The sequence below is a fragment of the Pteropus medius genome, unplaced genomic scaffold (assembly GCF_902729225.1).
Source record: "Pteropus medius unplaced genomic scaffold, Ma_sr-lr_union100, whole genome shotgun sequence".
NCBI classification, from domain to species: domain Eukaryota; kingdom Metazoa; phylum Chordata; class Mammalia; order Chiroptera; family Pteropodidae; genus Pteropus; species Pteropus medius.
Genome location: NW_024342473.1, coordinates 19515081 through 19540540, shown reverse-complemented (window position 1 = coordinate 19540540; position 25460 = coordinate 19515081). Strand labels below are relative to the sequence as shown.

General features: G+C 37.5%; 1 protein-coding gene across 2 annotated transcripts in view; it reads right to left on the bottom strand.

Annotated features, from left to right (window-relative positions):
• The window catches only part of ZNF280D (zinc finger protein 280D), a 235065-nt gene that overhangs the window by 163288 nt on the left and 46317 nt on the right, over positions 1 to 25460 (bottom strand). The window contains exon 2 of one of the 2 annotated variants that reach the window (XM_039865503.1): positions 16317 to 16430. The exons of the other annotated variant lie outside the window; for it this stretch is intronic. The gene's annotated coding sequence lies outside the window, so the exon portion shown is untranslated. The remainder of the gene's footprint in view (positions 1 to 16316; positions 16431 to 25460) is intronic. 2 annotated transcript variants of the gene reach the window in all.

Genomic DNA, 25460 nt, shown 5'->3' with positions numbered 1-25460 from the left:
AGTTAAACCAATAACACTGACCTAAGTCATAAGAGTACCTACTTTATAGTATTTATTGTAAAGAATACCTGAAATAATGCATAGGAAATTCATAGCACCAACTAAATGATTAATACATGTTAGCTAACATCATGATTTATCTTTGGATCCAGAGAGACTAGCACAGTGCTTAGCACATAGTGAGCAAATAATGAACATCTTTAAATTTTGTCTGTCTAGCATTCACTCCACATTTTCTGGTAAGAACATCCTGAAACAATTCCCTTGCCAGTCTTGATGAGGCAATCATGCAAATGCCTTGCCCTCCCTCAAACAGGTGGTAAGTAGATGGATGACCCAAAAATGCCATTCAGACTCTGTTTCCCAATATTTAAATCCACACTACCTCCTGCCTCACCATGACTTAGCCATTTGGAGAGGGTGTAGTGGACATTTGTCTGGAGCACAGCACTTTGGGAACACTTTCCCTCTATTTAGAGAGTTTCCTTCCTTCTCAAGTTAAAAGTCAGAAATTGTGCTTTCCTAGCCCTCCTTGTGGCTGGGAACGACTATGTGACTCAGCCACCGCCCTGCCCACTGCCCCCATCTCCACCCCCAGACACTCTTGTGATATGTCCTCTGAGAAGAGACTAATGTGAGGAGAAATGCCATGTGAAATCCATTTTGCCAGTGAGAGTGACACCACTGTCACTTGGGCTTCAGAGGTGGCACTGTTGAGTTTCTGGTAACAGAGCTGTCAGTAGCACCTGCATCAGTAAAATTGCTTCTGGCAGAGGAAAATGTAGCACTGAGTGCTGGGAGGCGGGTATGCAGGCAGTAGCAATGTCCTCAGGCTAGTTCTGATGACCGTTCTAGGTGGTATTCTGGAAGTTCTACCTGAGCCTGGCTCTCTAGCCCTCCTGGAAATTTTGTGACCTGCCAAATATCCTTTAATAAATTTCTTTTTCGCTTAACCAATCAATTAATTTCTGTAACATTCAACCAAAACTTCAATCAGTAAAATTTGTTATACTGATTCACAGTATTAAATCTGATAAATTAATGATAATTCTGTGAGATAAACATTGTTATTCCCATTGTACAGATGAAAAACAGATCCAGTAATATTAAGTGCATCTGGCCAAGGTCATGCAGCTACTAAATCCTAGTGCAGAGATTTGAATTCTAGTCTCTTTTTTTAAAAAAAAATCTGCAAAGTTCATTTTTTTTAGTATGCCATTTGAAACTTGCTTTCAGAAGTAATCTTGTGACAGAGTAGATTGGTTTGCTCACAATTCATCCTAATCTTCTAGTGTGCCTTCCTATACTAGAAACTGGGAAGCTAAAATTCCTATTTCTCAGACTCATTTACAACTAGGTATATGATTTAGACTCCACCAAAGAGATGTACTTGTATGAAAACTGAACTTAAACTAAGTTGGAAGGAAGTAGGCCTTCATTTTGATGGTACAAGTCAGGTACACATGGTTTGAGACCAACAACTGAGGCTAAAACTTTCTGATTCCTGAATTGTGGCAAAAGTCATGTGATCTTGGAGCTAGCAGGTGGTACAGGGACTCTTTGATTCTGCAGCTTCCTGACTACTGCAGAGAGAGTTCTCTGAACAGGTCAGCTCTGTGGTGGTGTTGTGGAAATCATCACTGGAGGCCCAGCCTAGAGCCCACTCCTCCAGCCTTTTATACTGTGAGTATTTGATTCCCTGCATCCAATTCTTTTCTGCTTAAACTACTAGACTGGTATCTGGTACTTGCTTCTGAATCCTGCCTAATATAAGCATGTACAGAGGTCAAGTACTACATAATCGAGCAGCACTGCAAAGAGATTCTTATCTTCTCTCAGAGTCACAATTAAGGTGGGGGGTATATATTCAAAGTAAATTGATATATTGAAGTCATAAGCACCATGGCCTCTCCAATCTTGCCACACCTGTATCGCAAGGAACTAAGTGTGTCAGTTAGGGTAGAGGCAAGCAATAGATAGCTCATTCAAACTGGATAATTTGGGGAGACTCGAATAAAGACCATTTTTCAAAGATATGCACAGGGCACAGAGAACTACAGAGGTTATGCAGTGCCACTAGACCTAAAGTAGCAAGAGGAGGGAGCATGTTATGGACTGAATGTGTCCCTGCACCACCAACTTCATATGTTGAAATTCCAACCCCAATATGATGGTATTAGGAGGTGGGGCCTTTGGGAGGTACTTAGGTATGAGGGTGGAACATTCGTGAATGGGATTGTTGCCCTTATAACTGAGACTCCAGAGAGCTCTCTAGCCATTTTTCCATCATGTAAAGATACAGAGAGAAGTAGGCAGTTTGCAACCAGGAAGCAGGTTTCTGTCAGAAGCCAAATCTGCTGCATGCTAATCTCAGGCTTTGCAGCACCCAAAACTGTGAGAAATAAATTTCTGTTGTTTTTAAGCCACCCCAGTCTATGGCACTTTGTTATGGCAGCCCGAACTAAGAGCCATTATGGAAACTTGGAGACAGTTATGTAGAGAGGATGCCTTCTAGAAGCTGTGAAAGTTGGTTGAGGGAGGCAGCTAACTCATGGCAAACTCACACTCTGCCCTTCTTTCAATCACCTGCCCATTTCCTGAACCCACATGGTCAGAGAACAAGAGCTTGTATTGTAATCCATACAGGAAAACCTCCCAGGGTAAAAAATGATGGAGACTTGATCTGAGGAGCAAATGGGAGATACCAAGCACAGCAAGTGAAAAGATCAACAACTCCAGGGCAGCAAGAAATCATAAAGAATGTAAGTGGAAGTGTTTTGGTGCTACTAAAACTTTTTTGGCAGGGGGGAATACAGTTTTCGGGCGGGTGGGGGGGTGCTACTTAATTTTTTAATGCTCACAGGTTAATTTTATTCAATCTTTTTAAAGATAGTCAATATAATCTGTTCTATGAGATTTGAGGGCATTTTACTCAATTTAGCAGAGGGTCATAGAGCATGAGAAGTGGAAGTCACCTAGAGTTCTCAACATTTCTAATTTCATAGATAAGAAAACTGAGACTTAGAGAAATAAAATAAATTCCTCCAAAGTCACATATCTAAGAAGTTGCAGAATCAGAAGGCACACCTAAGTCTAATGATGCCCAATTCAGAGGTCTTCCACTATCTGCAGCTAAAATCCATGCTGGACACAAGATATGCTCATTACTAAGGTCCAGGCTGTAATGTGGCTGCAGTCTCAGTCTTGAGCATCTCTCTGCTTTGATTTTATTTTTCTCTTCATTTTAAACATTTACCTGAGAAACTGAATTTCAAAGGCACTTTTCCTAAAAATAACTAGAAGCTACGGAGGAGGAAATTAGCATAATGTATTTTATCTATAGTTTACAGTGTGTAATCTAAAAATGTGCGACAAAGCAAAGCTAGTAGTGCAAAGAAAATCCCCCTGAGATATTTGGTGCCATTTAAAAAACACCTCAGTATGGGGGGATGTGGGAGCAGCAGCCTGTGACACACTTCCATCAGGGTAAAATGTTATTCCAGTGATTCACAGAAAGAAGCCTGACAAACACTTTGAGTCGATATAAAGGTTCTTGCCATCAAGATAAAATGAGAATTGCAGTGGGTGGTCCCATTCTAGCTTCATGTCTCCTTCTACTTCTGTCCTGACTTAGGTGGTTGCCCTGGAAACAGTGGGGTGGCAAACAAAACCATTTGGAACAACTTTTAGGAAGCCTTATGCATGAAGGCCTAATTTTTATTTGCTGCTGCCTTTTTTTCTCTTCTTAAAGGGTAACTTTACCAAGGCTGTCATTCCCTAAAAGGGTGTGCTCTTTGGACTGCCTTGACAGCTGAATCATTCTAAAGTCTTTGGCAAGGTCCGGTTTGAGGGCTGGCTAGAGTTTGGCAGATAGTGGAGGAAAGAGGTTTTACTTCTCATTATTCAACTTTGGATCCGAACACAGATGGTCCTGATCTCCTCCTCCCCCACTGAAGAATTTTTCTAAAATGACACCCAAGTTTTTCTTGGCAGAAGTTATAATTCCTGGCAAACAGTTCACTGCAGCTCTAATTATGATGACAGCTTTAATGGAGAAGATAATCATATTAAATGGTTCTTATTCAGTTCCATGTGATGAATTAGTGATTACCAGGAAATGTGTTAAGCAGCCAAAAATAAGGGGAAGGGGTAAGGTACTGAGCTACAAGTTGAGGTATGAAGGATTCCAAAACTGGGTGGGAGACAGGACAAAATGATCTTTAAAGAGGAGATGCTGATTCTATTGTCTCGTGTGGCTTGTTTACTAAGAAACCTCTTTTGCCTGATGTGTCTGAAAAAATTTTTCTGACACTTGTAAAAATGGTGAAGAAGATTTTATTCAAGACTATTGCAATAGGAGCTGACTCTATTGCAATAGGAGAGGGAGATCGGGCTCAACTCCTAAGACAACAAGACAATTGAGGATTTATAGCCCAAAAGCAGAGTGAAGGGTCAGTGGATGGAAAATTAAGAGGAGACACGAAAAGTAGGGTAATTCTTTTTCAACAGGATTCCTGCTAAAGGCAGGTCGAGGATTTATACATCAAAGGTTGGGGGGGGAGGGGTAAGAAGTTTTACCAGACATTGAGAGTGATCAGATATCAACAGTTGAGGGGACTCTCATTAAACTTATGTAGCAGGATTCTTGTTAAAACTGGGCTAGGCATGCCAAAGACAGAAAAAGGCCAAGATGGAGGCCTGAGAATCTGTCAGTCCCACTGCTTGTTCAAGGAAAGAAGAAACAGTCTTCTTTCCTCTGAACAATATAAGTCCATTTCTTGTTAGTTTCCTTTTGTCCATTAAGGACTAGATGAACCATCAGTTGGGACTAGAGGATATTTGCTGGATGGTGCAAATCATCAGACATTTAAGAGGGGGAATTTCTATGGGAAAAAAAGAGAAAAACATAGATTAATGGTTGGAGCAGACTATAAATCCAGTTTCTGAGTCCAGAGGGTAGCCAGTTGAGATTTCTATATGTTACACTTGAGGCATCATTAGACGGTAGAATGAGGACCATAGTGGCAATCTGACAGATGTCCTTGCAATCTGAATGTCTTTGGCGATGGCATAAACATCAATGTCATAGTCATGGCTATTTCCCAGAGCAGAGTATGGAAGATGTGAAACTGTCGCTAAACCTGAGTGGCCTACACATCAGCATCTCCAGGCATGGAGGACTGACAAAATGTGCAAGATGGAAGAATTCAGTTCAACTTACAAGGACATAACAAAATCTCAAAGATGATGAATAGGACCAGAGTCTGATAACCCATGAGGATGTGCTATAGTTTTCCATTGACACATAAAATTTTTCTCTACACTCACCCTTTTTTTCAAAGAAGTTACTCAAAGTAAGATTATTCTTATTTACAAAACAAATCTGTTCTTATTAGATCTGACCTATTATTTACATAAGTGCTGCAGCAAAAGTAATTGACCACACAGACCTTTGAAAGTTTGCTTTGCTGGAACTTGTCATAAGGAATCTGAAATTAGACTTTTAAAAGCTTCTCAAGACTAGGAAGCCAAGCCAGAAACTTGCCACCAGACTTGATCTACAGTACCTATAGGTCTGGGTGAATTTCTCTTTTCTTTAGGTCCCCGAAATATCCTAAGCTTCCTGGGCCTGCCAGTAAGTGATCTGTGCTCTCCTGTAAGGCTGGGAAGCCTGTAAGCCAGGTACCAGGCCTGTTTTCCCAAAAGGGCTTTGTAAGCATTGGCTCCATAAAGTCAACCTTAGTTCCTTAAAACTATCTGGTCATATCTGATTCTATGTACATCATTCTCAAATATGACATTCCAGTCAAAGCACTGGTTATATAACCAATGTTTTCAATTGCATTCTTCAAGGAGGACAGATTCTTATTGAACTTATACAAATAACTATATTGCCATAAAAATGAGAACATTCAATAAGAGTTTTTGAATTCTGGAGAGATCAGGCAGGCAGAAGAGATAAATGTTTCATTTCTGTTTACGGAAGTATTATCTACTAAATTGTTGTGAGTTATAACATAAAAGGGAAAGGAGTTCCTTAAATTCAGCAGCAATATTCCAAACAAAAGTCATAATCATACTTCATCAGTTCATTCAGTCTCATGTAATTAATTCCTGGATTGGGGTTAGCAGTTTTACAAACCTATCAGCTTTTCCACTAGAGTTTTGGAAATCCTTTCTCAGTTAAGGTATGGCCTCAGAGTGACTTTAGCAATGCCATCAGAAGCCTGAATTGCACAGACCTGTCAGTCTCTTCCACGGATCTTAGAGACAGTTCCTTTTTGTTGAAGATGAAACACTCTGCTTATATCTGATTGCAAGTGCTTTCAGAGAAAAGTCACAGTAAAACAAAAAATATCTGTCTATGAGAAAAGGCTTAAAATGGCTGTGGTTAAAGATCTGATGAGACTTCATAATAAAAACGTTTCAACTGACAAAGGAATTATTTCTACAGCATACAACATTTAAAATAACAAATTATGACTGATACCATTAAACCATATCATGGACAGCAAGGGTATTGACAAATTTCATACAATTTCTGAACTATTTATATTAATAACATTTTATTCATACAAATATAACCTAGAGAAGGTTAAAGCATCCCTCATTTGACAATGCTTTTCTTGCAACTGAACATTTCAAGTAAACCTAATTGTTTTTTTGGCATCTCTCTTTTTATAAGATGAAAACTAAAAATCCTTTGAAATTTTCCAAGAGCCATCTGAGAAATCTTAAGCTCAGTTCGGAATCAATATTTCATTTAGGATTTGATTCTGGAAAAGTAAAATTGTCTAAAATGTCAAAAGGTTTGAATACTTGACTAAATACAATACCAGGTCACTGTGAAACAATACTTAGCTACCTATTTAACCAAAGTGACAATAAAAGAATTCAAAAGTAAATATAGGAGATAACATGACAATAAAAAATGTTAGCTCTTGTTAAAGTGAATTAATTAAGGACATAATAAAGATTAACATAAAGCACAGGAAATTATTCTGAGAAGACAGACAGTATCTTTGTTTCACTGGTTTAAAGGTAAGGAAAAGCCTTTTACAATCTCTTATCAAGAGAAGACCAAAATGGTAGTTCTATTTCTAATTTTTTGAGGAATTTCCATAGTGGCTACACCAGTTTCTAATCCTACCAGCAGTGCACAAGGGTTTCCTTCTCTCCACCTCCATACCAATACTTGTTCTTTGCTGTCTTTTTGATGATAATTATTCTGACAGGTGTGAGGTGCTATCTCATTGTGGTTTTGGTTTTCCTTTCTCTCATGATTGGTGATGTTGAGTACCTTTTCATGTGTCTGTTGGCCCAGCAATACCACTTCTGAGTATTTACCTGAAGGAAACAAAACACTAATTCAAAAGATACATGCAAGGATCTTTGGAAATATGGTGGAGTGAGAGATGTCCTCAGATCTCTCCCCTTGAAACAACAATAAGCTGAACATCTAAAACTTAACAAAAAACACCCAAACTGCACACCAGCAAGTCTGAGTGTGGGATCTGTGCATAAGAGCTACCACAGGTCAGAACTCCGGGTGTCAGGTGGCGGACCAGAAGAAATAAAGAAGCTGCTTCTTGCAGCCACCGGAGCTCCCTGCAGAAGGACAGGGAGAGGAGAAGGAGCAGCGAGTTCACGAGTTCACGCTGCAAGTTCCCTGAACATTCCTGCTGTGGCTAACTAGCTGCAGGGCCCAGTCTTCAGGGCAGAAGGTAGAGAAACAGGTATGGCAGAAAAGCGGGACGGGACCACAGAGAAGCAGGATGGGATCACAGAGGAACAACAGCTGATTTCTGCGGGCAGCGGTTGCAAAACTGAGGCTGAGCCGCAGCCCTCAACCCCCAATCCAGAGGGCCCCTCCCCCTACACCTTCTGAGACCAAACACCGCGGAGCCCCAGAGGAATCTGAACAAACATTGCTGAGACTGTCGCTGACACTTACAGAGACAGAAACTGAGGGTAGCGAGCATGATTAAATATCTACAAGAAAATTTAAAAAGTGTTATTAAGACTTTATATAAAGCAGGGATCCAAGAGGCTTAGATGCCACCTCCTGGAAACCAACAGAAAAGCGCCTTCTTTGCAACAGACTAAAGAGAAACCTTTATATAATAAATCTTCTTTCTGGAAAAACAGCAGAATACACTTCCATTAAAAGCCAGGCAGAGAAATAGTCCATTAAACACCATGAACAACCAAGGTGACAAGGCATCTCAGAAAGAAAGAGAAAAATCTCCAGAAAATAAGCTTACAGACATAGAAATATACGACTTAAATTACAGAGAATTCAGGATGGTACTTCTGAAAAAATTCAATGAGATCCAAAAAACTCAAATCAACAATTTCGGGAATTGAAAAAACAACTAGATGAGCAAAGCAAGGAGAATGAAACCCTCAAAAAGAACCAAATAGAACTTCAGGAGATGAAGAACACACAGCAAGAGTTAAAAAATGAAATAGCAAGCTTGGGAAATAGAGTCAAGTAAATGGAGGAAAGGATCAGTGATATCGGAGACAGAAATCTAGAAATAAATCAGAAGGAAGAAGAGAGAAACTGAAGAGTGAAAAATAATGAAAGAAATTCAAGAACTAGTTGATACCATCAGGAGAGGAAACATAAGAATAATGGGCATTATCGAAGGCGAGGAAAAGGAACAGGGATTAGAAAGCATTTTCAGACAAATAGTTTACGAGAATTTCTCAAATCTAAGGAATGAGCTGGAGCTTGGAATTCAAGAAGTCAACAGAACACCCAATTATCTCAACACAAAAAGGCCTTCACTAAGACACATTGTATTAAAATTATCAAAAATCAATGACAAAGACAGAATTCTCAAGGCAGCCAGGGAGAAAAATATGGTAACTTATAAAGGTTAAATCCATTAGATTATCCTCAGACTTCTCAGCACAAACCTTACAAGCCAGAAAGGAATGGAATCAAATATTTAGACTATTAAGTGAAAAGAACTACCAGCCTAGAATAATGTATCAAGCTAAGCTCTCCTTTAGATATGAAGGAGAAATTAAGACTTTTCCAGACATACAAAAATTGAGGGAATTCTCTACTACGAGGCCTGCACAACAGGAAATACTGAAAGGGGTCAGTTCACCTAAAACAAAATGACGCACACACACAAAATACATAATTAGGAGTAAAGTGACTATCAGGCAAAGAGAAGCAGAGGAGTACCACCCTTACTAAGAACAGGACATTATAAGCTTAAATAATAAGAAGAGAATTGTTATAATAAGATAGTAATGAACATTCAGCATACATAGGAACAAATTAAGATAACGATGACTAAGAAGGGGGGATTCAAAGATCCAAATTCACAAATGGAGATAAGGACATAAGGATCCAAATGGAGATAAGGCACGTGCAGAAGAAAATGGACGACTGTATATATATATATATATAACTATTCTTTCCATATTCATAATGGTAACCACATGCCAAATATTCAGAACCATTATATAAAACAAGAAGGACCAGAGGGAAAACCCACAAAAGCCAACCAAAATAAAGAAAACAGAAGGACAAGGACAAGGAAGCAATGGAAACACTGAGCTACCAGAAAGCAAAAAATAAAATGGCTATAAGAAGACCGACCTCATATTTCAATAATCACCCTAAATGTAAATGGATTGAACTCATCAATAAAAAAGCATAGAGTTGCAGAATGGATCAAAAAACAAAACCCAACCATATGCTGCCTTCAAGAGACATATCTCAGCTCCAAAGACAAAGATGCAAAGTGAAAGGGTGGAAAATGATATTTCAAGCAAGTGGAATTCAGAGAAAAGCGAGAGTAGCGGTATTAATATCAGATGAAATAGACTTTGAACTATAAAAGGTAAAGAAAGATACTGAGGGACACTTCATAATGATAAAGGGAATCATGAACCAAGAAGACATAATGCTTATTAATATCTATCCTCCCAATCAGGGAGCCCTAAAATATGAAAAGCAATTACTAACAGAACTAAAGAGAGAAACAGACCAAAACACTATCATAGTAGGGGACCTAAATATCCCACTGTCATATATGGACAGTTCATCAAAATGGAAAATCAATAAGGAAATAACATCTTTAAATGACACATTAGACTAACTAAACATAATTGACATTTATAGAGCCTTCCATCCCAAACAGCTGCACATACGTTCTTCTCTAGTGCACATGGGACATTCTCAAGAATTGACCACATACTGGGACACAGAGATAGCCTCAACAAATATAAGAGGGTTGAAATCATACCAACTATATTCTCTGATCATAATGCTTTGAAACTAGAGATCAACTGCAGAAAGAAATCAGGAAGAACCACAAATATATGGAGATTAAACAACATGCTACTGAAGAATAACTGAGTCAGACAAGAAATAAAAAGAGAGATCAAGAGATATATAGAAACTAATGGTAATGATAGTACAACATATCAAAACTTTTGGGACACACCAAAAGCGGTCATAAGAGGAAAGTTCAAATCATTACAGGCCTATCTCCAAAAACAAGAATGAGCCCAAATAAACAACCTAATGCTTCATCTTAAAAAACTAGAAAAGGAAGAACAAATAAAGCCTAAAGTCAGCAGAAGGAAAGAAATAATCAAAATTAGAGAAGAAATAAATGAAACTAAAAACAAAACAAAACAAAAAAAGATAGAAAAAAATAAATGCAACAAAGAGCTGGTTCTTTGAGAAGGTAAATAAAATTGACAACCTCCTAGCTAGACTCACTAAAGAAAAAAGAGAAAGGGCACAAATAAACAAAATCAGGGATGAAAGAGGGGAAATTACAACTGACATCACAGAAATACAAAGGATCATACAAGAATACTATGAAAAAGTATATAACATCAAATTTAATAATCCAGAAGAAATGGACCAGTACTTAGAAAAATACAATCTTCCTAGACTGAATCAAGAAGAACTGGAAAATCTAAATAGACTGATCAGCAGTGTGGAAATTGAAACAATTATCAAAAACCTACCAAAAAGTAGAAGTCCAAGACCAGATGGCTTCACCAGTGAATTCTACTGAACATTCAAAGATTTAATAAACTATTCTCCTCAAACTCTTCCAAAAAATCAAAGAGGAGGCAATACTTCCCAGCACATTTTATGAGGCCAATATTACTCTGATACCAAAACCTGGTAAAGATAACACACAAAAAGAAAACCACAGACCAATATCTGTCATGAACACAGATGTAAAAATCCTAAATAAGATACTAGCAAACTGAATACAGTAACATATTAAAAGATTATACACCACGATCAAGTGGGCTTCATCCCAGAGGCACAGGAATGGTTCAACATATGCAAATCAATTAATGTATACACCACATAAACAAATTTAAAAATTTTTTAAATAAAAAGTATCATGATCATATCCATAGATTCAGAAAAAGCCTTCGATAAGATACAGCATCCATTTATGATCAAAACACTTAAGAAAACCAGTATAAAAGGAAAGTACCTCAACATAATAAAGGTCATATATGACAAACTCTCAGCCAACATTATACTTAATGGTGAGAAACTAAAAAACTTCCCTCTAAGATCAGGAACAAGGCAAGGGTGTCCACAATCACCACTGTTATTCAGTATAACATTGGAGGTCCTAGTGAATGCGATCAGACAAGAGAAAGATATAAAAGACATCCAAATAGGAAATGAAGAAGTCAACAGTCACTATTTGCATGACATGATTCTCTATATAGAAAACCCTAAAGACTCCACAAGAACACTACTAGAAACAATAAGCAAATAAAGTTTCTGGATTCAAAGTCAATGTTTGAAAATCCATAGCGTTCCTATACTCTAATAATGAAGAGTCAGAAAAAGAAGTGGAAAAAATAATTCCTTCTGCAATTGCAATGAAAAGAATAAAATTCCTAGGAATAAATTTAACGAAACAAGTGAAGGACCTATATAATGAAAACTATAAGACCCTATTAAGAGAAATTGAAGAAGATACAAAGAAATGGAAAGATATTCTGTGTTCTTGGACTGGAAGAATCAACATAGTTAAAATGACCATATTACCTAAAGCATTATACAGATGCAATCCCCATCAAAATTTCATCAGCATTTTTTAAAGAAATAGAACAAAAAATCATCAGATTTGTATAAAAGCACAGAAGAGCCTGAATTGCCAAAGCCATCCTGAGAAAAAAGAACGAGGCTGGAGGCATCACTCTGCCTAACTTCAAATTATACTACAAAGCGACAGTAATCAAAATGGCATGATATTGGCAGCAAAACAGACACACGGACCAGTGGAACAGAATCGAGAGTCCAGAAGTAAACCCATATTTATATGGGCAAATAATTTTTGACAAAGAAGCCAAAAACATACAGTGGAGAAAAGAAAGCCTCTTCAATAAATGGTGCTGGGAAAACTGGAATACCACTTGCAAAAGAATGAAACTAGACTGGTGTCTATCACCACACACCAAAATTAACTCAAAATGGATTAAGGACCTGAATATAAGACCTGAAACAATAAAATGCAAAGAAAACACAGGAACTAAACTCAAGGACCTTGGACTTAAAGAGGATTTTATGAATTTGACCTCAAAAGCAAGGGAAGTAAAAGCTAAAATGAATGAATGAGACTACATCAAACTAAAAAGCTTCTGCTCAGCAAAAGAAATCGTCAACAAGGTAAAGAGAGAACCATCCGAATGGGAAAACATATTTGCAAGCAACACCTCTGATAAGGGCCTAATATCCAAAATATACAAAGAACTCATACAACTCAATAACAACGAGAAAACAAGCGATCCAATCAAAAAATGGGCGGAGGACCTGAATAGACACTTCTCCCTAGAGGACATACAAATGGCAACAAATATTTGAAAAGATGCTCAACATTGCTAACTAGTAGGAAAATGCAAATCAAAACAACAATGAGATACCATCTCACACCTGTTAGAATAGCTATAATCAACAGGACAAGTAATAACAAATGTTGGAGAAGATGTGGAGAAAAAGGAACCGAAGTGTCCTATGATAGATGATTAGCTAAAGAAGCTGGGTACATATATACAATGGAATATTACTCAGCCATAAGAAGAGATGAAATACTGCCATTTGCAACAACATGGATGGACCTCGAGATAATCATGCTAAGCAAAATAAGCCAGACAGAACAAGTTGGAAATCATTTGATATCACTTATATTTGGGATATAAACCTAAAAGCAACAAATGAGCAGGACAAACAGAGACTCATGGACATGGACTATAGGTTAGTGGTTACTAGAACACTATGGACTAGTGGTTACTAGTGGGGTGGGGGAGGAGGTAGACAGGGTAAAGAGGGTCAAATATAGGGTTTAGAGGGGGAGGGTGAAGTGGGTAAAGGGGATCAAATATATGGTAGCTGAAGGAAACTGGACTTTGGGTGGTAAACACACATTAGAATATACAGATGTCAAATGATAATGTACACCTAAAAATTATATAATTGTATTAACTAATGTTATGCCAATAAACTTAATTTAAAAAATATATGCATCCCTATGTTCATTGCAGTATTATTTACAATAGCCAAGATACAGAAGCAACCTAAGTGTCCAACAATAGGTGAATGGACAAAGAATGTGGTATATATACTCAATGGACTATTACTCAGCCATAAAAAAGAATGAAATCTTGACATTTGTAAAAACATGGATATGCCTAGAGGGTATTATCCTGAGTGAATAAGTGAGAGAGAGAAAGACAAAGACTGTAAGATTTCACTTATATGTGGAATCTAAAACATAAAACAAACAAACAAAACAAAACAGAGATAAACTCACAGATACAGAGAACAAACTGATGGTTGCCAGAGGGGAGTAGGTGGGAGATGGGCAAAAAATGTCAAGAGGATTAAGAAGTACAAACTTCCAGCTATAGAATAAATCATAGGGATGTAATGTACAGCATAGAAAATACAGTCGATAATATCATAATAACTTTGTACAGCAGCAGAAGGTTACTAGACTTATCATAGTGATCACTTCATAAGGTATATGAATGTCTACTCCCTATGTCGTTCACCTGAAACTAATATAATATTGTATGTCAAATATAATTTTAAAACAAATAAATGTTTTTTAAAAGGGCAGACCAAAAATCTAAGAAAACTTTATTATTTCAACAGAGAAAACCAAATTCTAGTTTTGCATCAGTGTACTTTTGATATTATAATTCATTTTGAAAAAAAAAAACCAACCCTATAAATATATCTATCCAATCTTAGCTACTGTTGACCATATGAGACAAGATTCCTTTTCCAAGATTACTTTCCTACAAACCTTCTACAACTTTTTATATCCATTCTTTTTTTGGTCCTATATTTTCCTCTTTTATTTTAGGACAAAATTACTCTCCTGTTCTCTTTACAAAAACCCATTCTACATAATTCGTATACTTTTCCTTATCAAAATACATTCTACTTTCCTTGCATGCTTTTCATACAAAGTTGTTTCCTTTCACCCTTATTGTTTCTAGTAGTTTTGTTTACATATATTGATTATAATTTTTAACCATTAGTAAACTTTATAATAGAAAACAATTGCGAATTGTCTGTTATAAACCAGCATTCTGTGACTGATTAGCAAATTTTGTGAATATACCATCTCATAATTTTATAGGTATATGCTTCCTGATAGTACAGTTTTTCAATGTGTCAGAAAGAGTATGCTTATTAACTTACTCAATTATATTTAGGCTCTCTGTATCATGTAAAAATAAGAAGCCAATTTGTGCTTAATAATTTAAGGTTTAATAGTTCTGCTTATTTAGAAATGATCTACATATTTAATGACTATCTACTAATTAACTCAGAATAACTCTAAGGTTGCAAGTTACCAAAAAGATTTTAGAAACTATTTTTAGGCAGATATATTTCAAAATTAAAAGAAAGTAGCCATCATCTCAACTTGTTTTCTTGTTAACTATTTTATCGGCACATGCATGTTAGGCAAGCAACAAAAAAATTACAAAAGCAAAGAAACCTTAAAAAAGTTAAATACAAAATGTATGCTGATATTAAACTTAATGCTGATAATTCAAAAGACATAGCTATTTTTATTAGACCAACAATATTAAACTAGACTTTTTTTTTTACCATGATTTTCCCAAATCACATAACTTGAAAAGCATTTGGATCAGTTTCTATATTTTGGGGAGTTTTAGGAATATTTAATTTATATAAGAACTTATTTATCTGTCTTCCATAGAATAGAGCTCCTTTATGACATTTTATAAATTATTTTGGTAATACCATCTAGAGGTAGAAAAATACCACATATACATAACATACATATACAAACATATATACATAAACATTCAAATGCAAATAGAGACCTCATAGCTTTCATTCTAAAATTTTAGACATGAGTCAGATAAACACAGCAATATAAAGCTTGCTGGTTTATGTAAAATAGTTGGCTCTCATCTTGACTCCATTTTACATTTTTACCTAAATTGTGTTTCTTACGAATGGAATAAATTAAGATTACCTGATCAAGATGAGAGCTAATGCTTTATATCAATATTTGTGGTGGAGACTTTAAAGATTTTCTTTTTCCCTGACATATAGTTTCTTCTGGGGGACCCTTAATGGGGCACAGGGCACCTAAAGTTCAAGTAACTATACGGAATTGAGGGGCTAGAGTGAGAAAAGTCTTGCAGGAATAGACAGAGATGTAGGAAGTAGGGCCTTGAAGGTATTCATATCAAAGGATCCAAGGGAGCTGAAGGGAAGACTGAAAGTGATAAAAGGAGGAAAGAGAAACAGAACAATGGTAAAGGAGAAGTCTTAGGGGAACCAGTTTGGGGAAGTCATCCAAGTTCCAAACTATCCTTTGTAAAATCATTCCAACAAGGAGAATGTGGACAGAGTTAGTGTCGTGGTAGTGGAGCACATGGTCAACAGGAGTATGAGATGAAGTTTCAGACCACTGAGAAATTGCAGGTTCTTACCACATGGTACCTTGTAAACAAAGAAGCCTTGGACGCCGACCTAACCTCCATTTGCCTGGGACTGTAACCCAGCTTCTAGAGTAGAGGCCTCTAAAAAGGCCAGGAATTTTCTACTCGAGAGTCAGGGAGTAAATCCCCACTCAAAAAGGTCCTAGACTTCCATTCAGGAAGATGCTTGCTCAAACAGGTTTTCAACCAAAGAATCCTGGGACTCTGACCCAGCCTTAGAGAGTATTCTCAGAATCTTAAGAATCAATATCTGTCCTTACCAGGCTTCAACAGACTGCCATCCAGAGCACTGGCTCAGGAGCTGGACTCACCTATGGATCCCTAATCAGTCAGGAGTGAGACAAAGGCTTCAAAAGTGTACACTTGGGGTCCTGGATGAAAGGTCCAGGTGTCCGATGATGACTTTCTCATTCATGGCATCATAGCTGTTAAAGAAAAAATTATTCAGACACTTATTAATGTGGTACAGAAGACTTTATTCGGGACTACTGAAATCACTCATTGCAGCAGGGGAGAGATTAAAACAAAGACAGCAAAGACAGCTAGGGATTCATAGCCAATGAGCAGAATAAGGGGGTCAATGAATGGAAAATTATTCAGAACAGTAATTAAGAGTAGGGGGATTCTTATTAAACCAACTTAATAGGATTCTTGTAGGAAGGCTGAGGTGATCAGATATCGAGAGTGGGAGATGAGGAATGAGATCAGATATTGAGGGTGATCAGATACCAAGGGTAGTGGGATTCTTGCTAAACTGACTTCACAGGATTCTTGCTAAAATTGGGCTGGTTAAGCCAAAGATGGATAGAGGCCAAGATAGAGACCTAAACAAGAGGGTTCAGAGGAGCCTAAGTAAAGTTTAGTCAAGGAAAGAGTCTGTCATATCCACCACTAGTACTATATACTTTTACATAGTGATCTAGATAGGAGAAGGTAAGAGGCAGGGAGGAACGAAGAGAGGAAGGAAAGAAGGAGAGGTTTTTAAAATTGCCTTCCGACTATTCTGAGTGCTTCCACATATTTGTTTGACGAAGATAAATTTGATCTTTTGAAACAGCCAAGAGACATGTGGGGCCAAGTTTTAAAAATAAGAAGGAGATCAAATTGAGTAACACAGTTATGACTACAAAACAATGAGCTGGTGGTTCTCATGTAGTTTATAAATAGGGTGACCAAACTCGACCCAGTTTGCTTGGAACACTCAAACCTTGAGAACTGAAAATCTCCCTCAGTTCCAGGTAAACCAGGAAAATTACCCAAGGCTGTCTTAGTTTTCAAACTGGAATTCCCACATCCTGGGAAACCCTTCAGTCCTGAACAAACTGAGATGGTCGATCACCCTATTTGTAAAAAGAGCACTAAGGTACTTCCAAACAAGAAGTTTCAAAATCATTCTGAGTCATGGCACATAACCAACTGAGTATCTGGCTTTCAATATAAGCGTTATTTGTTTTGTTTTGTTTTTTAAAGCCACCTCATTTGTTTAGTCACATTATAGGAATGTAAATATTCACTCTGACTCCTATTTAGTTAGATGTTCATTTACTTAAATACCTTAAGTGTGTGTGCCATAGTATTGTGATTGAGATTGGGGTAGAGGTGGGGGTCTTCCATGGGAAAACAACCTTCTTTATTCTCATCTTCTCTAAACCCTAATTCATTTACACTTTCTCTCATTTTCCCAAAGGATGTGTTATTCCTTTAGAAGGCTTTTTTTTTTTGAGGGGGGCAACTAGAGATGGATAGAGGATTGGATGGCAAAATCTTGCTCAGAAAGCTCTGCTATTGCTGCTGCTGCTTTAATTAATCAATAACAGTAGTTTATCCTTTAAAAATCTATTTTACATGTTCTCCTATGTGTGTGAGGACCTCCCCCACTGAAAAAGTAGAATCCAGGCAGGCTAGGAGGGCAATATCACAGCTGGGAGCCTGGGACATGTCTGAGGTTTATTGGAGCTGAATAAGTTCAAGAGATTCAAGAGGAAGCAACTTACGGAGAAGTTGAAATAAAAAACCACTTAATGCCAAAATATCGAAATATGAGGACAAAGTTGGAAAATTGCTGAGAACAAGTAGGTTAGAAACACAGTATAGATAGAATCTAAAGAATTTTAAGGTAGTTCTTTTGACTTTTTTATAGGGTGCCAGCAGCCTCAGCCGATGGTGGTGGACATTTTAACCAGAACTTGCTCTTTTTCCACTTCACACTCCAGTAAACTGTGCTGTCCAGTTTGGGTGGCTGAAAAGCCTTAACTTGCTCAGGTGGGTTCTGAATTCAGGTGGGGGAATATCATGTGTTTGCTTCTTTAACTGGCATCCTTTCTATTGGACAGAGCTGGCTGTGGCACTGCTGGGAATCCAGAATCTTCCATAAGATTCTTGGGTTCTTCTAACTCAGTTGTCAGGATAAATTGATGGGATTCTGGGTTGCCAGCAGAGTCTCACTTAGCTGGGCTAGCAGGAGCTGGTGAAAAGAGACTTCATCTCTGCTTTTTCTAAGAAGGTAGAAGCAATCAGAAGATAACTATGACAATTTCCCATCATCACTTTTACAATTCTTGCCTTTCCTTCCTTTGTGATGGAAGAACTGTCCTGGAGTGTAAGTTCTCTTAGACATCACCACTTAAGCCCTGGATCTCCTCTCACCTATTCAAGAGCTTTGCTCTTTCCATCATCCATTCTGTCCAACATTTCCACATTTCCTCTCTCTACTGTGAAAAGTACCATCAGTATATAAACATGCTATAATATCTCCCATCTTAAAATAAATCTGTCCTCCCAAGAATCTATGCTTTCTTCCAAGTACCCCCTCCTGCTTCTCAGGTCCACTTGCATCACCATTTCCAAAATGAGTTGTCAATACTTCTCACTTCATAGTCTCTTTTTCAATCTTCTTCAATCACATTTTCTTCTCTACAACTCTACTAAAGTCATTCTTCTCAGTATCAGCTATGAGCCCCATCTCTCCAAATCCTCTGAACAATGCCTACACCTTCTCTCACTTGACCTCTCAGTAGCATTTGACTCCATCAACCAGTTGGCTTCTGGGTCAACGTATCATCTCAGTCTTCCTCCTACATTCTTAATTGGCTTCATCCTAGTCTGCTAGCTCCTTCCTCTTATTCTCAGTTTTTAAATTTGTTAAAACCTCTCCTGTTAACTATACCTCCTCACTTTGGAGGAGATCTTATCCAGTCCCATGGCTTTAAATTCTATCTGTCAGTAACTCCCTGATTTACATATCCTCCAGATCTGACATTGCCCCTGAGCTCCAGACTTAAGAAACACATCCTGCTGCTTATTTGACATTTCCATTAGATGTCTAATAAGCATTTCAAGCTGAACATTTTAAAAATAGAATTTGATCTTATCTCCCAAATCTGTTTCTCCCATAGTTTCCCCACTGCAGCTACTGGCTTTACCATTCACCCATGCTATGGTTTGAATGTGTGTCCTCCCAAATGTTAAATCCTAAATCTCAAAAGTGATGGTATTAGTATGTGAGGCCTTTAGGAGGGTCTTAAGTCTTGAGGATGGAGCACTCATGAATGGGATTCATGCCTTTATAAAAGAACTCCAGAGAGCTCCCTAACACCTTCTACCATGTGAAGATGCTGACTATGAACCAGTAAGAGGACTCTCACTAGGTGACCACCTGGCTGCATGATATCAGACTTCCACCCACCAGATTTGTGAACAATAAATTCCTGTTGTTTGTAAGATACCCAGTACTTTGTTATAGCAGCCTGAATGGACAAAGACAATTCAGTAGCTCAGAATATAAACTTAAAGCTCATTCTTAACTATTTTATTTCTCTTATACCTACATATCATAAAAATCCAATTGTGTGGGCCTCTACCTGTGCCTGATTATAAATGATAGCTAGGACTACATGTCCTCAGAATTCCCAGCCAGATAACTTCTCAATGGTTGGCGACATTCATTTGGGTGGGCTGGGTCAGGTAGGTTAGCGGAAGGTTGGAGGAATTAAGCGACGCTCATTGGAAGACTGCATCTGCCTCTGAGAACCAAAAAAGCCTATTTCAGTTTTGAGAATGTCAGCTATTAAAACGGCCAAAGAGAAGAAATGTGTAATGAATCTTATAATAAATTTTAAGAATTATTAAATATATGTGATGAAACATTCAGGTTCTTACTCTAGAACCATGAACATTTGAAGCATAATGTTGATATCTTGGTTGTACAGAATACGGTTCAGGATTTCTTCTGTTTTCTTGGACTTGTACTTTTCAGGGTTGGCCTGCAGGTGGTGGTGTAGCCCACAGAGGACTGTATGGACAAGGGACTGATGGGATGTTAGATCCAGATAAGTACATTAGGATTTTGTCCAAGTTGATATTGCTTCCTTGATCCCAGATGTGATTCATTCAGCACAAGAATATGACTAGGACAATACACAGGCAAAAGGACACCATAATCTGCCAGACTGGCCTTTTCCCATTGATCTCAAAGTTCTTGGAGCAGCATACCAGGATATGTACAACCTTCTCTATGTCCAAGTAGGTGACAAGAGAAAAACTGCCTCCCAGATAAGTCCCAAATGAACTTCCCATGTGAGGTTGCTAATGCCTTTGAAGAAAGGGCATCTATCTATGAGGTAAGAGGTCAGTTCTGTCATGATGCTGGCTCTTCGGCTCAATAGAGTACGTTAGCCCCACCCCACCACATATGCCACCTCTGCTAAAGCTTGTGAATAGAACTGCTGTCCATAACTGGCTGGGCAGGAAGTCCTACATATTTGTAGTGGTGTCACAAATTCGTTCACTCTGCACTTAGATATGCATAGAAAACAGCTTCTTTATTTCTCCATAACTCATCTGCTCATCCATAGGGAGCTGAACCCTAAACTTATCCCATTCAGTTAAACCTAATTCAGTTAAATAATTCAGACAACTCTTTTATGTGAATTCTCTTGGGTTTCTTTGAGTAAAATGTTGTCTTTAAAACTTTTCCTCCATCTCCCTGTTCTCCTTTAAGACAACACCTGTGTGTATTGAGGTCTGTAAGAATTTCGATGACCCACAGCAGCAGAGGTGGTATTATCTAAATCTTCATTGATAGATAGTGGAGTGGCTGGATTTTGTGTTCCCTGGACTGATGATGCCTGAAGTATAGTTTTTCTGGTATGGATTTTTGAAATGAAGTACTATCTCTCTGAAATTTGTGTTTCTGGCCTTCTCAAAATTCCTATTCAGCTACCTCTTTGTTTTGACCAGAGCTCTTTGATATATCTCTGCGCTCTCAAGACTATGTCTCATCAGAACACATGAGACTTGTTGGGTCACTTGTACACCCAGGCCATGGAGGCCCAGGAGAGATGGCTCAAGCTCATCTATCAACTCACCTCCTACTACACCTCCTCACCAACAGACCTTGCCAAGACTCTGGTCTCTGACCTTGCCTCTTCTTTGTCTTCCTTATTTCTTTCATAATCCTTTAGAATTGAGAGGGGCAGACTTTAGGCAATTCATTTGTCCGTGTAATATCTCCCTTGTAGGCTACAGCAGTGAGCCTCACACCTAAGAAAAAACCTGTGATTTGAGTTCTCCCGCCCAGTTCTAGACATGCCTTAAGTCTGAATTTAGAAAATCCTTCTTGACAAAGGCTACCTTTAAGTCTTGATGTAGAATCAATGCAAAATACAATGAAAGCACCAAAGGTCAGAAATTACTTTGTTGTTCCATATCCTGCAAATAAGTTTTGCAGGATATGGCACTACATCTGAAAATACATTTGTAAACAACCACTCCTAATGTTTGTTGCCCTGGACTCCTAAGAAACTAGGTTAGTCAATAAGCCCACTCACTTCTTCAAGTGTCAGTGATAATCTCTGTTTCTCCTATGGATAGCCTACAAAGTTATGGAACCTAGTGCAAAATAGAAATTTTGAAATTTTATTCAAAAGTTATTAAAAATTTCAAGACAGCAAAAACAGAGTATTAACCCAAGTACTGGCTTTACTGAGTGTGGGGCCCAGAGTAACTGCAAGGGTCTCACACCTATAAAGCCAAGCTGGCTTTGTTCTAAGATAATCATACCTGAAGAGACGGCAAAGCAGCTTTCTGCAGGTTCACTCACTGTAGGGAATTTACTCACCAGTGGTAATGCCGGGGTCCACAGCTGTGCTAGTGATGGCCAAGTTCAGATGTTAACTCAGACAGCTGCCCAGGGAATGCCTGTGGCTGAAGGCAGCCACCTTGCCAGAAAGTAGTGATAGAAAATAAGGGTCCCAAAATATTGTATTGGGAAGCCAAATGCTGGAAGGTCTGGGCATGTCAACTGCTTCCAGTTGGGTATGTTTCCATCACAGCCAGGGGCATGTGCAGTCAGGAAGGCTGAGATCTGTCAGGGCCATCATTTAGAAACTGCTGGAAAATGAAGCAAAAGCAGCACACCTAGAAACTTCAGCAGAGAGAAGTATGTCCAGTTGTCCAGTTGTCCTACCTGCACTGTGGATGTTAACACAGCATAGTATCCAGGAGCTTGTGTACGGGGGAGATCTTGCCTGCCTCAATCTGAGAAAGGGCATGTGAGGAAAGGCCAGAACAAAGGCCATTCAGAACTTCAAAATGAATCATCATTGCCAAGGAGTAATACAAAGAAAAAAGAATCTACTTGTAAGTTGACTAACCAGAAACCGAGGAAAAAAGATAAAAACAAAAAGATCTGAGGGGGAAGGTGAGACTTGGAACCTGTAAACATTCTGTAAGATAAGTAAACTAACTCCCACAGCTTTTTATAATGTAGCAGATTGGTACCTACCCATGAAAATGCTGGTTAAAAATGCAATGAAAAGTAAATTTTAAATAAGCAGCTAAGTTCAAAAAGAAAGAATAGTTTCAGAATGAAGAGAAACAACAACAACAAAAAAAGCCACAATGGGTTCAGTCTGAGCTGACCCTCTGATTCATTTGATGGTCTACATAGTTCTTCAAGTGCCATTACACCTCATACTGACCCCTGGCCTAGGGCAGAGAAGTCCTGGCTCTGTACCTAGCCAGCTTCTTGGCCACTTTCTCTGTTCAAGTTCAAAAGCTGCATAAAGGATCTCCCCAAGCTCCCTGAAACACAGACTCTGGGGACTCCAGAGATATCCTTGGAGGAAGACCTTTGAAGAGCAATCCTGCCATGAAAAGGGAGGTGGAAAAGTCCTGCCCTGCCTCCAGCTGGGAAGGTAGTATGGAAGTCTGGAAGTTTTAACTTCTCACAGGGGACTTTTAAATTTTTAATTCCAAACCTAGGCAGACAGCAAACTTCCAGTAGAGAGGAAAAGGGAGAATAAATTTGAAAACGATATTAACCTAATAGAAAGTAGAGAAGAAAAAAAAAAATCAAAGTTAAAAGGTGGTAAAGAGAAAACACAATGTAAATAGTAGAAATAAGTCCAAATAGGTCAATAATCAAAGTATATAAAAAATAATATATTGAACTTGCCTACTAAAAGACAGAGATTCTCAGAAAGATTTAAAAAAAAATCAACCATGTACCACTCATAAGAGACACACCTAAAACTTGATGATGGGGAGGCCATTATGTAAACAAACATAAATAAAACAGACTAGAAAAATATTAATAAAAATTAAACTCATATAACAATATCAATTTTTAAAACTTCAAGAAAAAAAGAGGGTTGTTACATAAGGATACAAAAATAAATAATTTATATTGAAGAAATACTAACTTGGAACCTCATATATGTATGTGTTTTTGTGTATATAAATCTACAATCATATGTAAACAACCCAAATTACAGGAATTATATTCTTTATGGCACACACAAAACATTTTTAAAAACTGACTATAAGTCAAAAAGTAAACTGCAAACAAATACCAATGAGCCCAAAATCACATAAAATGTTCACTGACAACGATGCAATAAAATTAGAAATCAATTTAATAGTTACATTGCCCTATTCATTATTTAGAAACTTCTCAATAATAATTGAGAGAAAAATTAATGGAAATTACCAAAAGGTTAGCACTGTTCAATGAAAACACTAGTACCAAAATGTGTGGTATCCAGTTTAAGCAATATTTAGAAGGAAATGTAGAGTTTCAAATGCATATAACAGAAGAGAAAGCATATACCTGAACAGTAAATCAGAACAGAGAAAGTAGAAGGAAAGAAATAATAACAAAATGAAGAGAAATATCTGAAAGGGGGAAAAAACAATAAGGAATCGATAGTTCTTTCAGGATACTTATAAAATAGAAAAATCTGGCAAAACTGATTGAGAGAAAAAGACAAAATAGTGGAGGGAAAAACATGACTATGACTATAAACAGAGTCAAGATAATTAAAAGTTATACACCAATGATGAACTTTTGGAAAGAGAAATTAAGAAAACAATCCCATTTACAATTTCATCGAAAACAATAAAATACCCAGTAATCAAATTAACCAAGGAGGTAAAAGAACTGTTCTGAGAAAATTATAAGTCACTGAAAAAAGAAACTGAAGAAGGTACAAATAAATGGAAGCATATACCGTGCTCATGGGTATGAAGAATCAGTATTATTAAAATGGCCAATGCAATATATAGATTCAAGGCAATCCCTATCAAAATACCAACGGCATTTTTCAGAGAGCTAGAACAAATAATTCTAAAATTTATATGGAACCATAAAAGACCCCACGGGAACTTTGAGAAAGAAGAATAAAGTTGAAGGTATCACACTACCTGTTATCAAACTATACTACAAGGCTATAGTAATCAAAACAGCATGGGACTGACATAAAAACAGCTGCATTGATCAAAGAAACAGAACAGAGAGCCCAGGAATAAATCCACAACTATACTCTCACTTAATATATGATAAAGGAGGCAAGTCTCTTCAATAAATGGTGCTGGGAAAATTGAACAGCTACATGCAAAAAAAAAGAAGCCGGACCATCTTCTTACACAGTATACAAGAATAGACTGAAAATGGATTAAAGACTTAAATGTAAGACCAAAACCATAAAACTTCTAGAAGAAAACATAGGCAGTAAACTCTCTGATATTGCTAACAGTAATTTCTTTTCGGATATATCTCCTCGGGCAAGGGAAACAAAAGAAAAAATAAACAAATGGGACTACGTCAAACTAAAAAGGTTTTGTACAGCAAAGGAAACCACCAATAAAACAAAGAAACAACCAACTGATTGGGAGAAGATATTTGCTTATGATACATCTCATAAGAGGTTAACATCTAAAATATATAAAGGACTCATACAACTCAACAACAAAAAAATAAACAATCCTATTAACAAATAGGCAGAAGACCTGAACAGATATTTCTCCAAAGAGGAAATACAGATGGCCAATAGACATATGAAAAGATGTTCGAGGTCATTAATCAACAGAGAAATGCAAATTAAAACCACAATGAGATATCACTTCACACCTGTCAGAATGGCTACCATCAATAAATTAAAGAACAACAAGTGTTG